Source organism: Rhagoletis pomonella, unplaced genomic scaffold (assembly GCF_013731165.1).
Source record: "Rhagoletis pomonella isolate Grant_MI unplaced genomic scaffold, Rhpom_1.0 Rhpom_scaffold_00009, whole genome shotgun sequence".
Lineage (NCBI taxonomy): Eukaryota > Metazoa > Arthropoda > Insecta > Diptera > Tephritidae > Rhagoletis > Rhagoletis pomonella.
Genome location: NW_023458563.1, coordinates 12355094 through 12368646, shown reverse-complemented (window position 1 = coordinate 12368646; position 13553 = coordinate 12355094). Strand labels below are relative to the sequence as shown.

At 39.4% G+C, this 13553-nt stretch overlaps 1 protein-coding gene across 5 annotated transcripts in view; it reads left to right on the top strand.

Annotated features, from left to right (window-relative positions):
* Positions 1-13553, top strand: part of LOC118745572 (putative nuclease HARBI1) — a 754224-nt gene that overhangs the window by 501547 nt on the left and 239124 nt on the right. The window contains exon 1 of one of the 5 annotated variants that reach the window (XR_004993648.1): positions 11875-12018. The exons of the other annotated variants lie outside the window; for them this stretch is intronic. The gene's annotated coding sequence lies outside the window, so the exon portion shown is untranslated. Of the gene's footprint in view, positions 1-11874; positions 12019-13553 lie in introns of those variants that run through there. 5 annotated transcript variants of the gene reach the window in all.

The window sequence follows — 13553 nt, the reverse complement described above, 5'->3', positions numbered from 1 at the left end:
GGTTCGTGTGCATCACTTATCCACGTAAACACTTACATGTCAAAGTTAGATTAACCAAATGTTCGAAAAGTTTACATGTTATTTCGGGTGAGAACATTGTGGTTGTGGGGTGCGCTCTGGTTGCGGTGCAAATTTCTGGAAAAGGCAATGTACAAATGTTAAAACTTCTTGTGGTAGACTGCAAAAAGGTGCTTGTGTCGTTATTAGGAAGATCGTGGTTGGATGTTTTATTTCCATCTTGGAGACAAAGTTTTGAGTCCCAACGCTGTGCGCCAAGGTTGAAAGCTCTGAATACGAATTGAGTGCGGATTTTCCTAAGGTTTTCAGCGGTAGAATATCAGATAGCATTAAAGGGTTTAAGGCTCGCATTATTATAAGTGAGAACATAATACCTGTTTTTTGTAAAGCCTACACATTGCCATTCGGGTTGCGAGAAAAAGTTGAAGAGGAACTTACACAATTAGTTCGCGATGACGTTATATACCCCGTTCGTTACAACAACTGCGCATCTCCTATCGTAATTGTAAAAAAAGGTGATGGCGGATTCGTATATCCGTAGATTGCAAAGCGACAATAAATAAATTCGTGCGCACAGATCACTATCCATTGCCTCGATGTGACGATATTTTGGCTTAATTTGCTAATTGTTCTATTTTCTGTGTTTTAGACCTTCAGGGTGCATATCAGCAGGTTGAAGTGGAACAAGTATGTCAAGAATTTTTGACAATCAACACTCATAAAGTTCTATTCAGATTTAAGCGGTTAATATTTGGAATCAAATGTGGCCATGGGCGTAGCCAGGTAGGGGCAGGGGGTGCTCGAGCCCCCCCTAACTTTCAAATTTTCCTTATATATATATAAAATAGTACCCTGAAATTTCAGCTTAATAGGGCCGGGCCCCCACCTAAATTTCATTCTGGCTACGCCCACATTATGTGCCCCCGCTATTTTTTTTGAAATGGCATTTGGATGATTTAATTATTGGAGGGAAAAGTAAACAAGAATGCGAACAACTTCGGGAAGTTTTACAACGGTTAGAAGAACATAGGGTTCGGGTTAATAAAACAAAATGTTCGTTCTTCAAAAGTAGCATAGACTATTTAGGCCATACAATTTGCGCGGGGGGTATAAAACCCAGTGAAGAAAAAATAAGGGCTATTTTAGGAGCACCTCATCCGAGGAATTTAACTCAACTTAAGTCGTTTTTGGGGTTAGTGAATTATTATTCTCACTTCATACTGAATCTTTCAGCAGAACTTCATAGTATACCTCACTAAGAAAAATGTTAAATTCGATTGGGATGAAAAGTGCCAAGAAGCATTTAAAAAAGCAAAACTTTACTTCTGAATAAAAACTTATTAGCTCATTTTGATCCCCTTAAGGAATGCTACCTGCATTGCGATGCTAGTCCTTATGGAGTTGCAGGTATTTTGTCGCAAGTACATGAAGGAGTCGAGAGGCCTGTTATGTTCGTATCAAGCACCTTAAGTCCGGCAGAACAAAACTATTCTCAACTTCATAGAGAGGCTCTTGCGATAATCTTTACTGTAAAGAAGTTTCATAAATATATATACGGGAAATTATTTACGATATACACCGATCATCAACCGTTGCGTGAAATATTTGGTGCAAATAGAAAAATTTCCCCTGTAGCTGCAGGTAGGTTGTGCCGGTGGGCAGTACTATTAAGTATGTATCAATACAAAATTGTATACAATAGCGCGTCCGAAATGACTAACGCGGATGCCTTGTCACGGCTCCCTATAGATGGTGGAACAGGATGCGAAGAAGAATACGTTAATTATATTCGGGATCTTCCAACTTACAAAATAAAATACAACGATCTCGCGGAAGAAACTAGGAACGACTGGAAACTCAGGAAGGTGTTCGAAATGATAAGAAATTGGTGGCCCCAAAGAGTAACTGAAGTTTTAAAACCTTAATTCGTTAGGTGACTAGATCTTAATGAATATAAAGGTTGCATATATTTTGGCCAAAGGTTAGTTGTCCCGGAAAAGTTGCGTGAGGCGATTCTTGAAGCATTACACGAAACTCATACTGGTATTGTGAGGCCAAAATCTTTAGCAAAAATTTACTTTTGGTGGCCAGGTATGGATGCAGATATTCAAAATTTTATATCTAATTGTAAAACTTGCGAGTATTCTCACACGAAACCCATTTCCAACCATCACCAGTCCTGGCCTGGAAGCTAATCGATTTTTTTAACGTATACATCTTGATTTTTTTAACTTTCAGAATACTAACTTTTTAATTGTAGTCGATGCGTTTAGTCAGTGGATTGATGTAAAGGATATGAAAATAACTAGCGCAGGGGCTTTAATCCTTGAATTGCGAAGAATATTTTCTTACTTTGGATTACCAAACACGACCGTTCAACTCCCACGACAAGGAATAGACTTTCTCCAAATGAAATGATTTTTAGACTTAAACCTAAAACATTAATAGATGACATAAATCCAAGCATACGAGGGAACGGTGAGATAAGTAGAGAAAACGGAACGGTTTTGGCTATGGATGTTAAAGAAACAAAACAGAAACAATTTTGAAAAAGGGGGTTAAAGTGTTGAACAAACTTAAAACTAATTTGAAGAATAAATGGATACCCGGTATTGTAAGGGAGAAAATGGGTAACGTGATGTATAGTATAGTTGCAGGAGGCGTTTATAGGAACGCACATGTTTCACAACTTCGAAAACGAAAAAGTACGGAAAAAGTTGATTTGATAGATGAGATTGATATTTGCATACGACCTGAACAGATTAACGAAGAGGAACGTCAAGTAACGAATAAACGTAAACGGGATCCTGAGCCTCTATTCTGTAACTGTGAGAAAATGTAGTGTACACCGAGTGCAAAACTCACAACCAAAAACTCACCGACTAAAATTCAGTGAGTTTTTCGGAAGAGAAGTGTCGAAATTGTGTGACAGTTAAAACTCATTCTCACACATGCTGAATCGCAAAATGAGGAAGTGTATACAATTTTGACAGCTAAAACTCATTCTCACTCTTCCTGAATCGCAAAATGAAGAGTGCACACAATTTTCAGTGTACACTTGAAGAGTCACAGTTACAGAATAGAGCCCCTGATGAATTCATTGTCAGACGCTCAGAGCGGCTAAAGCGTAGAGTATGTGAAAACTAAATAAAAGTTATACCATAAGATTATATTGTTTATGAAAATTATTAGTTATATTAATTTTATATGTATTAAATCTAACCGTAACTTACATTAAGGTATTAAAAAAAAGGGAGGTAGTGATATTTATTAGCGCTTACGTGTATTCTATGTTTCCACTTAACGTATATCGTATGGTATAAGTATACATATATGTACTGGCTAACAAAACGTAACGAATAAAGATGTGTTGTTATGTCGAAGCTGGCAAACATGCCAGAAGCCGCTTTGGCGAAAGTTGCCTTGCAGGTCAAGAGGGAAAACCCTGGACCACCTCCGTCGTGTACGGACGCTGGCTGGTTCACACAGCAGATCGGTAGAGCTGTACAAAGCGGCGATTAGCAGAGTAGGTGAGGTGTATCCGGGGCCCGCCTAAAAGTTGTGGAGGCCAGGGACATCCCATCACGTCCCAGAGCGAGAGCCTGGGTACCCGTTACGCCAACCGAACCTGCAGATATCTTAGAAATGCTGCAGGAGTTTAATCCCAGCATCCCTACACACAACTGGAGGGTTGTTAATACGGAGCCAACTGAGCAACGATGCCGGTAGTCCTAATCCTAAACGACGAGAGACTGGAAGCACTCGCAAAAAGCGACTACAGGGTGAGCTATGGCTTTGGGAAAACAAGGCTAAAAGTTTACAAAACTGACACCGAGGCCCTAGTAAACCTTGCAGCCTGTGTGGAGCTTCTCAGCGACGACGAAGCCAATGTGACGGTGGTAGAGAGGAGAGATTCGCGTGATGAAGTTACTCCAAATGAACATTTATCACAGTAAAGCAGCATCTGCTGCGCTGCTTCAGCTGTCTTCAGGTGAAGTAGACATCGCTTTGGTCTAAGAGCCATGGATCACTGGTAATAGGATCTGTGGCTTACGGACCCCGAAGTACAAGCTATTCAGTGTTCAGGGTAAGGGAAAACCCCGCACCTGCATTTAAGTCAAAACTATAATAAACTCTTTTATCCTACCACAATTCAGCACTGGAGACATCACCACGGTCAGCCTAAGAATAGAGTGAAGAAAATACAGGCTGGCTACTTTTTACCTAGCCCACGACGATCAGGGCCCTTTCCCACTCACAGCACTAATGGAGCTGGTGAAAAATGCAAACCCGATGGACACGATGCTACTGCTGGGAGGGGACGCAAATGCCCATCATAACCAATGGGGCTGCACCGACATAAACGAACGAGGTGAGTCACTTTATAACCATTTGCTAAGCACAAATCTGGCTATTTGCAACACGGGAAGTGACATTACATTTATCACAACCATTCGAAGGGAAGTTCTTGACATCACCCTCGTTAGTGAATCTTACAGTAATCAGATCTCTTCGTTTCTCACACCACAGGTTCATAGAATTTAGCATATTAGACTTGCCCCCTGTCTCTAAAGAGATACGAAATATCAGGAAAACTAATTGGGGGTATTACAGAAACCTTGTATATAAGAACCTACCTCCTTAACCATTTAATGCACCAGAAAGTAGGGAGGAACTTGTTCACCTTGTTAGCTTTTTTGCTGAGAGTTGCGAGACAGCGCTTATCAAGGCATGTCCCAAGAGGAAAACAGGGAGGCGTACAAACCTCCCTGGTGGTCCTCCGATCTAAATAAACTTCGCAAAGAATGCAGGAAAGCTTTTAATGCTGCTAAGCGCGAAGCCCTAGAGACATCTTGGGCACAATATAAATCCACACTTAACTTATCCAAGAAAGCCATCAGGAAAGCGAAACGCACCTCGTGGAGTGATTTTTGTAGCGGGATAGAGACTACATCCGAAGCCTCTAGACTCCGTAAGGTACTCGCAAAATCACCTACAACACTGGGTCCTGGACTGACTCATGTTCAGAAACCGTACTCGTACATATCTAACTTCAAGCCCTATAAGATGCCAGAACCGTATGAAATATATCCGGCCCAGCTACAACACACCATGGAGCATTCAAGGCCATGGCTAAAGACCATATTCACCAGTTGTCTAAAACTCGGTTACATTCCCGGAGCCTGGACAGAAGTCAAGGTAGTGTTCTTACCGAAAGAAGGCAGAGCCTCTCATGCTGAACCTGGCGATTTTAGGCCTATCACCCTTTCATCCTTTCTACTTAAGACTATGGAGACTTATATAAGACAATCGATTAACCCAGCTCTGTTACCTAATGCACAACGTGCCTACAGCAAGGGCATATCCACGGAGACTGCCACGCTAGTCTCAAAAATTGAGCAATCACTAGAAGCAAAGGAATTTGCATTAGTAGCATTCTTGGACATAGAAGGGGCGTTCAACAATGTCATCCCGTTTGCGATTACCTCGGCTCTGACGAACCTGCGGGTGGATACACCCCTGGTTAGGATCATCGACCAATTGCTCACCAGCAGGGTGGTTAGCTCCGAATTGGGGGGGCAGACGACTCGTAGGTCTGTTAGTAGGGGCACTCCCAGGGGGGTGTTCTCTCCCCACTCCTATGGGTAGTGACGGTGAACCAACTGCTCCTGCGCATGGAGGCGGATGGATATGGGGTAGTCGCATACGCCGATGAAGTAGCGGTTATCGTACAGGGAAAATTTCCTCAAACTCTATGTGATCTTATAGAAGCTGCTCTTGGATCACTCGTTACTTAGATCAAAAACATCGGTCTTCAGGTGAACCCAGCTAAAACAGAGCTAGTCCTCTTTACCAGGCGATACAAAGTACCGGCTCTTATACCACCCAAACTTGGTGGCTCACGCCTTGAATTTAAGCGCACTGCCAGGTGTCGTGGAGTATTTCTTGACAGGAAACTGCTCTGGAATGACAACACAATGGAACGCATCAAGAAAGCCACCACAGCACTCTTCACATGTAAAAAGGCGATCGGTATATCGCGGCGCTTCTCACTTAAGAGAGTTCACTGGATCTACACTTCCATTTTTCGCCCGATTCTGCTTTACGGAGCTCTAGTATGGTGGCCTACCCTCGATAAGACAACAGCGCTCAGGCAACTTCAATAGGTACAAAGGAGTGCAGAGCTATGCATAAGTGGAGCTCTTTGTTCCTCCCCGACCGAAGCTCTTAACGCGGTCCTACATCTGCCCCCGCATGATCTGGTAGCTCGGGAAATAGCCACTATAGCAGCCTTAAGACTTAGAGAGGCAGGCTTCTGGACTTATGGTCCATCAGGCCATTCGACAATCCTTGGGACAAGGGCGCCCATACCGATACCTGCAAGTACTGACTACTGCATACCATCAAACACCTTCACCAAACACTATATAATTACCATACCAACTCGAAAGGACTGGGACACCATGCCTCACCATATACGCAAAGCTACAAATATGTTCACTGATGGCTCCAAACTCGACGGAAAGGTCGGGGGAGGAGTCTTCTCCCCGGATATGGAACTGGAAACATTTTTTCGCCTTCCAGACCATTGCAGTGCTTCCAGGCGGAGGTGCTGGCTATCCAGGAGGCCACTCGGTATCTAGCAAGAATACCCAAGTAGGAAAGACAGGTCTTTATCTTCTCTGACAGTCAAGCAACCCTGAAAGCTCTAGACTCATGCGTAGGCAACACAAAGTCTCTTACTGAGTGCCGCAGATCTCTAAACGATATGACCCAGCATTATAGAATACAACTAATATGGGTGCCTAGACACCGAGATATTGAGGGCAACTGCAAAGCTGACGAACTGGCGAGGAATGGTACGACCATCCTTCCGGGGAAGGACATGGTAGGTATACCAATGGCCACTTTCAAACTACATGCCAGGAATAGCACCGTACAAGCAGCAAACGAACGCTGGAGAAACCTCTCCTTTTGTATAACGGCTGGGCTTCCATGGCCTGCCTATAATAAAAAACGCACTTCTGCACTCTTAGGGTTAAAACGCGCTACTCTTCCAAGAATTCTTACAGGCATACATGCTTCGAGATTGGGAGTGAGCGCGCCAGATTACTGTCGCAGCTGCAGATGTGAAGAAGAGGAAGAGAGTGTACAACACCTTATATGCGAGTGCCCGGCACTCAGCAGAAGACGGCTACAGACGTTCGGAAAGCCTCTCTCTACAAGGCCTTGCAGAGGTATCGGAAATCAATTTAAGAGCACTATTGAAATTCGTCACGTTAAGGAATTGGTTTGATCCCAAGTAAGCGCCGCAACATCATAGGGGAACAAAGATTGCATATGATATCACATTGGGCCTTTAGTTGGCCTAAGTGTAAAGGGGATTCACTCTCCTTAGCCATCTCAACCTAACGTAACCTAACCTAAATACAATGTTCCAATTTTTTAATCTAAGTACTAAATAAAAAAACACTATTAAAAATTACTAACTTTTCCATTTTTTATTTACCTAAATCACCTAATGTACTTACCAAAATTATTTCTTAAAAATATTTGACATCTGCATTCGCATCTCTAAATCTTACCCAGTGTATGACTCAATTCATGTCTACTATGTAAAATTTGATTCAAGACCTCACAAAGGCTTAAAACCCATTGTTGCAAATTTCAGTGAATAAAAAATGAGTGAGTTGAAAATTTGCTTACGGAACGCTAACGGTGTAAACCAGCGTAGATTAGAAATCAGTCAATTACTGACTGAATATCACATAGATGTTGTGCTACTGTCCGAGACACATTTAACAAATAAATATAAATTCTCCTCACCTGGATACAAATTCTATGCCACAAATCACCCAGATGGTAAAGCAAATGGAGGCACAGCGGTGCTGATTAGAAATCGCCTAAATATTCGCACAATATTCTAGACTCGAAAGCAACAGCCTGTCTGCAAGCAACTACCATATGCTTACGAAACCGCGATTGAGACTTGAATCTGTCGGCTATTTATTGCCCATCGCGATTTTTAATTTCTGAAAATGACTTTAAAGATTTCTTTCATAGTCTGGGTAATAGATTCCTGGCAGGAGGTGACTTCAACGCCGAGCATACGTACTGGGGATCTCGCCTTATTATCCCAAAAGGGCGGCAGTTATAAAATACTATTATAACCAGGCACAATAGACTAGAGGTCCTATCTCCTGGTAAACTTACTTAAATATAAGAAGTACATCAGTAGACACATTAAATTAAACTCTGCACTTAACTGCGAGGGTGATATAGACTGGTTTGTTGAAGATTTTATAGAAGCACTTACTTCAGCTGCTGGCCTGGCAACCCCCAAACAAGTCTAAATACCACCTACGCCTACATCAGTTACAAATACCGAAATAGAAAAACTTGTGGCAGAAAAGCGGCGCCTAAGAAGACAGTGGCAGAGCCATCGCTCCCCAACCTCACAGCTACTGTATAAAGCTGCCAGTAGAAAACTGAAACAAGCACTCAAACGTGCAGAGGATCGCAACTTCCAAAGGTACAGTAAGAAGCTTTCCTCGAATTATACTGAAAGATGCTCTCCAAACTGCCGAACGAACAACTTCAGGCTGCCACGGTTAACCAAAAATACAAATGAGCTATACACACCTAGCAAGACGAACTCAAATTCGGTTACCTTCCGAAATCATGGAAAAGGTCGAAGATAATCATGACAGCCAAACCTGGAAAATACGCAACACAGCCGTCTTCATACAGGCCAATAAGCTTACTGCCTTGTCTTTCCAAAGTATCCGAAAAATAACTTCTATCAAAGATATCCCCCTTTCTCCATGGACGCAATTTAATATCAGCACACCAATTTGGTTTCCGAGAAAAACAAAGTACAATTGAACAAGTTAATCGAATTACAAATGAAATCAGAAGGGCATTTAAGCTCAGAGAGTACTGCTCTGCAAATTTTCTCGATGTGGCAAGCATTCGACAATGTGTGGCACGACGGTCTTATATACAAAATAAAAAAATCGTTACCGCATACATATCTAACAGAAAATTGGCTGTAAAAGTATCTAATTTCACTTCAGAAAACATGTCGATAACGGCGGGTGTTCCTCAAGGTAGTGTACTCGGGCCTATGCTGTGTATCATCAACACCTCAGATATTCCAACTACCAAGGATATACTAAGGTCCACTTTTGTTGATGATACTGCCTTAGTAAGTCATAATAAATGTCCCAATAGAGCTTCAAGTGTACTAGAGAAACATTTACTACTATAGAAGAATGGCTGGAAAACTGGCGCATAAAAGTCAACGAACAGAAGTGTAAACATACAACATTTTCACTCAGACCGCAAGTATGCCCCCAATCAAATTAAATAATGTGCATATTCCACAAGCCAATGAGGTGACACAGCTGGGAATACACTTGGATAGGAGACTAACTTGGCGCAAACACATATCAACCAAGATTACACAAATAAAACTAAAGTCAGCTAGTGTGAACTGGCTTATAAACAGTAAATCAAAACTGAAACTAGATTATAAAGTACTTATATATAATACAGTCATTAAGCCCATATGGATGTATGGTATTTAACTGTGGGATACGACCTGTGCAACCAACATTCACATAATCCAAAGATTCCAATCTAAAACGCTAAGGGCCTTAACGGGAGCACCGTGGTATGTCCGCAATGAAAATATACATAGGGCCTTGGTATGCCGACGGTTAAATCTATAATCCACATCACCAGAGAAGAATATAAAGTAAAACTGCGTAACCACCGAAATCCACTGGCAAGTGGCCTGTGCAACACAACAATTATAACACGCCTGCGAAGAAGAGATCTACCAGCCTTTTGTTGAGCGACGTTAAACCAGCAGGGCTCAACCCCAGGGTTTGAGCTATATTATTGTAAATTAGACGTAAGATTTTTAAACTTGTTGTTAGGCTTAATAGATGTAAGATAAGCAGATCCAACAAATAAATGCACCTATAATAAAAAAAACAATAAAAATCAGAACAGTTTTTGACACTTTAGATAAGAGAAGCAACAACAATGTAGACATAAAAATTGTTTATGCTCTTATACATTTTAAGCTGAAAAATTCGAAAAATTTCAAACGGTTAGTCATCTCAGTTAAGAAAGGTACTCATAGAACAGAACATAAATTATGATCTTCAATTCCTTCACTTCTCTAACTGACAAACCTTCTTTATAAATGGCTACTCAATCAAGAAAAATTAAAAATTCTGTGGCGAATCTTACTTGATCCTGTGGATATTCAGAAATCACAGTATCGATGCCATAGTACATTTTCGTATCCGGGCAACATAATAACCATTTCCTTATTAACTATAGTACAGTGCTTATTTTTTGGATACGAAATTGCGAATTTACATCTCGCAAAATATACCCCAGTAAAAAAATTATATGTGCAATATGTTTTTCCTCATTTTCGCTCTATGAAAGAAGAGTTAAACTTTTTGCTGATGCGATTATAATAGCCTTTAGTTTATAAGTATTTTCATTTGTTAAGTTTATGTTCCTTTACAATTTTAATCATCATTATCACAAACAAAAGATAATATTCAAGAGTAAATAATTATATGCGCAAAATGAACTATTCAGTTTCCGCCTGCTCGGTTGTCAAACATTTTCAACATAAATCTATACCAATGACTGCGAGGTAAAAACTTAAATATATATAGAAGCTATTTTCATAATAAAACCCGTTTTATTATTTTCCCTAGTTATATTTATTGCCCATAATATCCCGTGGCATTGAACTATGTGAAGAAGAGCCGGGAAGTATAACAGGAATGAATTTTTGTGGCTTGAAAATTAGCTAATTAACTGCTGAAGTAATCGGACAGCAGAATATAATAAGAAGTTCCTTTAAAAATCCCGACGACTATAGAAATAATAAGCTTGGTGGCGCTATACAACCCCAAAAGAGTGGTGCAAATGACATATCTATAGGTTATCTACTAGGAACAGCATGATTTACCGTAAAAATTGAAATGTATTTGAATCTCCCTGTCACAAGTAAAAGTTTACAATTAATAATAAACACAGGTTTGGTACTTAGGGTGAAGAAATAAATCGCTAAACCAACACCCACTTTATGGCACGAAATGCGTTTTTAGCATTTTACAAAAACTACAAATTTTGTAAGAAGAATTGAAAAACCTGTACTTAGCGAAAGGGATCTTTAATTTAAAGTAAAAGCATATAGCTTTGGAAAACAAATAAAATAAATTCACTATGAGAAAAATGAATATCCATAAGTAGAAATATTCTTTTCGCAAATTGGCAAATTTTTCTCTTATTTCAACCGAAGATATTTGGGAATTTCAGGAGTAAAACGTTTTTATTCACTCCATGCGAACATCAAAATCGTTATTCAAGGAACAAAATACCTTCTTTAGAGTAAATAGCTTCAAATATGGGCTTTAATACCACTGGGGATTTGTAAGATCTACTTTTCAACAAGATCTTTACTTATTCAAAACAGAATGATAACGTGTTGAAACTCAAATAAACCAAATTTCACAAATAGACGGAAATAATATAAATTTTACTACAAAATTCCGGTAAAATAAATGCCACAAAGCTTAAAGCAAATAAAATTGTGCAATAAATTTACGATCCAATACCAACAAAATTATTAAAACATTTATTAAAACATAGTCGGTAACCTAACACTTGTTTCTTTGCACATATAAATATTTTCTACGAAAATTTCAACATAATGGTACAATTAAATTATCCTGTTATAAACTAATGCATATTTATAAAGTTTTTTTCTTGGCTTCACTTGGCGTTTCCAATTGGCGTCAGTTAGCACAGAGGAGAAACGACTGGCGTGCTTTGCTGAACTCGGCCAAAATCGCTTAGGCGGTTACAACGCCAAAAAAGAAGAAGAAGAAGAAACAGCATTCATCTGTACGAGACATATTCCATGTTGAATTTTCCCGCTGCCGAAAAGCATGACGTATATGAGTAAGTTAAATTCATTTAATTTTCTGTTAAAATGTTTTTTTGAGGAAAATATTTAAAATGCTACGAATCAGCTGTTGATATACATAATTTACTAGACTAACAAAAGTAAGCTGTAAAGGACGTTTGCAATTGATAAAATTACCGAGTAGCAACTAACAGTTTACCAAGTCCCCTATTGTCTTATAAAACATAACAAGATGAAAATTGTACATTGCTCTTATTAAAGCAATATAAGGGCCCTTTATTTTGAAAGTGGCATAAGTAATCTCAACCTCTTTTGCTTAACTGGTTGTTTACTTGTAACTGAATGCAGCTACAAATTGTTCTACCGGCACAAGCTAATGGCAAAACTTTTTTACCTTTGGCTGATGAATTTGACCGAATAACAGAGGCGTTAAGGTACAATAAGCACTGAACTCGAATAGCATGAAATGAATAAATAAATATTTAATATTTCCTTTTTAGTTGCTATTGTTTCGACTAGGGTAGGATTTTTTTTGCGCGAAATAAGTACTTTTTCATGCCATAAGAAGCAGTACTTTTCAGTCACTGTTTATTCAAAGCAAAATTAGGAATGTAAGTAACAGAATACACAATAATTTTTTCATTAAAAACGGCCTCAAGCTCAATAGAAATTGTTGAATATACGTGTTATAAGGCCACAAAATAACAAATAACTTAAGGACGAGCACACCTGAAAGTTAAACATTCTAAAAATAGAATTATTAGCAAAAACCAACAATACCAACAACCACATGATCTAGTGTGAATTGCAGCGGAATAGCTGCGCTTGATTGTGTTGGCTTAAAAAATGGAAAAGTGGGAAAAAAGCAGCAATAATTTACGAGGCGAACTTAGCACAGTGCGTAGGCAACTGGCTGAGTCAGTGAGATCGTCCGTTCGAATCCTACTGAAAGAATTCTGATGACGAAATGTGTTGATTTCCGAAACAGCTGCACTTCTACCATTTTTTCAAATTATTGTTGCTTTTCCACAAGAAGTTTTTCAATAAAAACAGTCTCAACCTCAATAAAAATGGTTGAATATAATTGTATAAGGCCAGAAAATAACAAAAACAAATAACTTAAGGACGAGCACACCTAAAAGTTAAACATTTTAAAAATATAATTATTAACAAAAACCAAAAAAAAACAACAACCACATGATCAATTGTGAATTGCAGCGGAATAGCTGCGCTTGATTGTGTTGGCTTAACAAATGGAAAAGTGGGAAAAAAGCAGCAACAATTTACAAGGCGAACTTAGCACGTCGCTAGGCAACTGGCTGAGTCAGTGAGATCGTCGGTTCGAATCCTACTGACAGAAGTCTGATGACGAAATGTGGTGATTTCCGAAACAGCTATCACTTCTACCATTTTTTCAAATTATTGTTGCTTTTCCACAATAAGTTTTTCATTACAAACGGCCTCAAGCTCAATAAAAATTGTTGAATATAATTGTTATAAGGCCGTAAAATAACAAAAACAAATAACTTAAGGACGAGCACACCTAAAAGTTAAACATTCTAAAAATAGA